Here is a 5,134-nt window from a genome sequence, read left to right as displayed (position 1 = left end):
GGGCAGAGGATGCCAGGAACCCCAAGCCCCACATCTGATGTCATTGCCACAGGGAGGCCTACAAACCTTCATGGGCTTGATGATGCCCTCGTTGTGGGTGGGGTCTGTCTCGATGGTGAAAGTGTCCCTGTACTCGCCTTGCACGATGTTGTACTTGGTCATCCGGTTCTGGGGCTCATCTGGGTCCTCAACAAACAGAGAGCCCAGGGGGCTTCCCACGCGGATGTCTTCAGGCACCACAAATGTGTACATGGCTGATGCAAACAGGGTGCCCCAAAGGGCAGTGGGTTAATCAGATAGACAAGGTGATTATACCTTTATATTATCCTACCTTATTTTGATACAGGAAATGGATACTGATGAAATAATGATAACAACGATGATAATAATACCCCTGGGATTCTGGCAAAGAGGTCTGCCCTATCTGTCCATCCCTCCATCCCTCTATTCATCCAAGTAGTTACTGAGCACCTACTGTATGCCAGTCACTTTGCTAGGGGACCTATCAGTTGACAAGAGAGACAAGTTCTGCCTTCAGGGAGTGTTTGCCGCACACAACGAGGCCACTCCAGGAGAACTGGCCTGTCCTTGTCTGGCCGAGCCTCTGAGTTGTGACATCCAGCACCAGAGGATGCAAGTGGATGGAGCCACGTGACTTTCTGGCCCGGCCTCAGCCAGGGCATGGGAAAAGCTGTTGGCAGATATATTTTGGGGGACATCAGTCTGTGGGTGGCGTCAGAGCCCAGCCCTGGCTCTGGATACAGAGCTTTGCTGTCCCTCTGCTCACTGGCTTGTGGGAATTTTCTAGCTGGGGCTTGAGTCTCAGGGCCTGGATTTTCCTGAGCCCATAGGATCTGGGTGAAACTGCTCCTATCTGTAGTGGGGCTCTGAGCACAGGGGTAGCATCCAGCAGGGGGCATGATTCCCTCTCATCTGTGGGAATGTGGTTCAGGATGAAAGAAGGTCCCCTCCCTGCACCAAAAGAACTCCTCTGGGCCTTAGGTCAACCCTGGGGTGGGTAGGGAGGGAGAGGGAGTCAGGGCTCCTCCCCCAGAGCCCCAAGTTATTGAGTCTGGAGTGCTCCAACACCCAACCTCCCCAGCACCCTAAAGGAGGGGCTCACTCTGGGTGAAGATGGGGAAGTTGTCAATGACGTCTTGCAGAGTGACCAGCACAGTGGCCATGCCCGAGTCCCCCCGGAGGCCCCGGATGTCTTGTGCCTCCACCACGATCTCATATCTGGCTTGCATCTCTCGGTCCAAGTTATTGGTTGTCGTGAGAATGAGTCCTGTAAAAGTGTCCCAGTAGGAGCCATGTTACCTGGGAGCTTTTGGAAAATACTGATGCCTGGTTCCTACCCAGAGAGAACCTGACTTAAAAGCTCCCCAGTTGATTCCACTATGCAGCCATGGCTGAGAACCACTAGTACACATCCACTATTTCCACACCCTGCACTGAGGCCAAAGCTGGCCTAGCAATTTGGTACAATATTGGTCCTAGCCACCTGGAGCATTGTGTTGAGAAAGGTCGTGAGGACACATCCAGGCTCAGAGTGAGAGTGCTGTGATGGATTAATGATGTCTGCCTTGGTGCCCCAAAGGATAGCAATGGTGTCTGTGCTATGCACCTGACATCCCTCTGGAAGACAGTGAGCCCCAGGCCTGACTATCTAGTTCCCAGACTCAGTCCTTACAGTTTTTTAAGTCACAAAAACTGTGTGGCTATGCTCACTCTATACATTATCAAATTCAAACTTCACAGCTACCGTACAAAACCAATATAGGCATTCCTATTTTCTAGATAAGGGAAGTAAGGCTCACAGAGCTTAGTTGAATTATCCAAGGTATCTAGAGGTGGTTGGTAACAGAGCTGGGGTTTGGAAACCAGATCTGTCTGAAATTGTACCCAGAGCTGCTAACCAGCATTCTCTGTTGCCCGTCGGTCACTGCTTGGGTAACAAGGTGCTGCTTTTGTTCCCTGGACTTAAATCCATGTCTTGGGCACCTGTCTGCTTCCTTCTTCCCTAACCAGCCACCTTGTCCTTGCTTGTGATACTGATCACCTCCATGGGACAGGGTGGTTCAATGGTTGGTGACAACTGTCAGACTGGATTCCTCACAGCATATGCACCTGGAATATTCACAGCCCTCGTCCCCTATCCCCCAAGTCAGTGCCTGCCTAGGACGGTTAGTCACACAAACCAGAATTATTGATGGAAAAATACTTTTCTCCCTTCAGGACTTGGTACACGATAGAGGTGTGATCTGCCACAGTGGGGTCATCTCCATCCACTGATGTCACACAGATGACCGAGGTCTCAGCAGACAGAGAATCCTGAGGTTGCTGCCCTGAGACTGCTGGACCCTCACTTCATCCCTGCATGAGGGCAGTTGGGACTCAATCTATTCCCTGTCTCGACCTACCCAGGTCTTCAGGGAGAAAAGGCTGCTTTGTTTCCTGAGGAGCTGGCATGGGGAAAAAGTGCTGGCAGTGGTGGGGGCCCAGCCAGGCCACCCTTGAAAGGACGCAAAGAACAAGTGGTTTGTGGATTTAGGAGGGAAATTAGGGAGAGGGCAGGAGGAGAGAATGAGGAGAGTAAGGGCTTTTCTTCCTCTCCTGGAAGGGTGAGGACAAGGCAATGGGAAGGCTCTCCCAAAGGAGTGGTGTCACATCTCTCATCACCCCCTTAAACCCCGGGGTCCACATTTAACAGAATGTTCTAGTCTCATGACCCTGGCTAGGGATCCTAGACTGAGGGGGTGGAGAGGGAAGCCTTTTCTGGTACCGTCTGGAGAATAGGGGAGGACTGAGGAAGGAATAATAACCTCATGAGCCTGGGGTCCAGGCTGGTGACACGTCTTATGGCCACTGTTCTGCCTTCCACCCCACTACTACACGGCCTCTAGAGATGACTCTTCTTGCATTAGTGGCAGGGCTTGGTATTCTTCATGTACAAAGGCTACAGTCTTGGTGTGCCAATCCTGTGGGTCAGAGGCAGTGCGAGGGATTTGCTCTAAAGAGTAGTGAGATATGTGTGTCTCTGATGGCCAGGGGTCAGTCCATTCCTATGTATGAGCTCAGTTCATGATCAGGATCAGGGCTCAGTCCATGACTAGGGTCAGAGCTCAGTCTGGGGCCAGGTCAGAGGTTAGTCTTAAGGGATCAGGGTTTCAAGTCATATAAAGTGGCAACACAGTTATTATAACTGCTGCCCTGAACTCACTGAACTCTGACCCCGGGTGGTGAAGTGGTTGATATGAGAGGTGCCTCCAGGATGGGAATGATGGATGGAAGATGGAGAGGGACAGACTGGGCACTTACTCACAGCCGACATCTCAGGCACAGATGCATTGAACAACTGTTGCGTGAACACAGGCCAGTTGTCATTCACGTCGTGAACTTTGATGGTGAAACTGGAAGGAGACTCCGGGTCTCTCTTTGTGTCCTTGTCCACGATGAGGGCAATGAGGTGGTACTCGTGGGACTTCTCCCATTCCAGCCTCTCAAAGGCATACACATCTCCTATGTCCTCATTGACCCGGAAGACCTTGCCGACAGACTCTCCTCTGAGCAGGTACTTGGCATTATTTCTGTTCACGCTCGACTTTATCTAGGAAAGAAAAGGCAACGTGAGCTGGGAATGGGCAGTGGTGGCTGTGTGCGCGTGGGTGCATGTAGGTATGTGTGTGTGCATGTGTGTGTGTGCATGGGCGTGTGGTGCTAGACAGGGGTCCTAAATGTGACACTGAGGTTTTTAACAAGAGCCTCTGACTGGTCACCAGTGAGTTGTTCCTGCCCAGGTCACTGCAAATACCACATTGGTGTGAGTTGCCTACCCAGCAGCTGTCACGCTACCACTGCAGAGAACAAGTTGATTTAGAGTGTTGTTAAAGTGGCAATCTTGGTGGTACATAAACAAGGAGGGCCAGCTGCTGCACCAGCCTGAAGTTGTGGTCCTGTTTGTGGCAAGAAATGGACTAGCAGTCTAGTTAGAAACTTAACAGGGAGTTTTGGGATGTGATCCAGCAGCTGCAGGAGACTGGATAAGTTCTCCACACATCCTACATTGAGTGCAGGCTGTGTGCATGTGCAGCACAATCCAAGAGGGGCCCACGTCACCAACACATCCCTGGCTAATGGAGCCTGCATTTTGTGCAGAAGAGGTGAGAGATGCTTAGAGGGAAGTGAAATCTGGGGCACACTTGAAAATGGACTGAAGTTTCAATGCACTCTCCAGGCTGCACACACAGACCCCACAGCAGAGAGTGTAAGCCTTACTCTCTGGAGATGTTTGATTGCAGCCTCTTGCCATTCTTTGACAGAACACTGAGCTATGTAGACATGGGTCATCCACTAGGAAGGCTTTAAAATAAAAACAAGAAAAAAAACCCCAACAATTGAGCAGCTGCACATTTTTGTGGCGACAGATCTTAATAGATTTAGTTTAGGCAAGTTACTAAACAGACAAACAGCAACAACCTTGAAGAGGTAAAAAGTCTGAATCTTTCAAAATTGAAGGTAAAATAAAGACATTTCCAGATAAACAAAAAACGAGAGATTTTGTTGCCAGCAGACCTAACTCACAAGAAATACTAAAGGTAGTCCTTCAGACTGGAAGGAAATGACACTAGATGCTAACTTGAATCCATAGAAAGAAATAGAAAGTTCTGCATATGGTCAATATGTAGGTAAATACAAAAGATTCTATAAGTATATTCTTTTTAATTTCTTCTCTTAATTTCTTTAAAGACATAAGATTATATACATAATAATTATAATACCGTTTTGTTTAAAACATATACAGATGTAATATACATGATAACAAAAGCACAAAAGTGAGCAGGGGAGGAAAATGAGATATATTGGAGCAAAATTTCCATATTTTATTGGATGTGAGTTAGTATTATGCTGAACTCTCCAGAATAGACTCTATATGATCCAAAAAACATGTCTCAATAAATTTAAAAACATTTAAATCATACAAAATATGTTCTCTGACCACAACGGAATTAAATTAGAGATCTAAAACAGAAAGTTACCTGGGAAAACTCTAAATGTTTAGAAATTAAACCACATGCTTCTAAGTAACCCATGGGACAAAGAAGAAATTGCAATAAAAATAAAAATAAAAATA

General features: G+C 48.0%; 1 pseudogene; it reads right to left on the bottom strand.

Moving 5' to 3' along the window:
• LOC103581614 overlaps positions 1–3,634 on the bottom strand; it is a 4,940-nt pseudogene extending 1,306 nt beyond the window's left edge.
• Between the last annotated feature and the right edge of the window lie 1,500 nt (positions 3,635–5,134).

This window comes from Galeopterus variegatus, unplaced genomic scaffold, assembly GCF_000696425.1.
Source record: "Galeopterus variegatus unplaced genomic scaffold, G_variegatus-3.0.2 Scaffold13479, whole genome shotgun sequence".
Lineage (NCBI taxonomy): Eukaryota > Metazoa > Chordata > Mammalia > Dermoptera > Cynocephalidae > Galeopterus > Galeopterus variegatus.
Note: the sequence above shows the minus strand (reverse complement) of the source record. Positions and strands in the feature narration are given on the sequence as shown.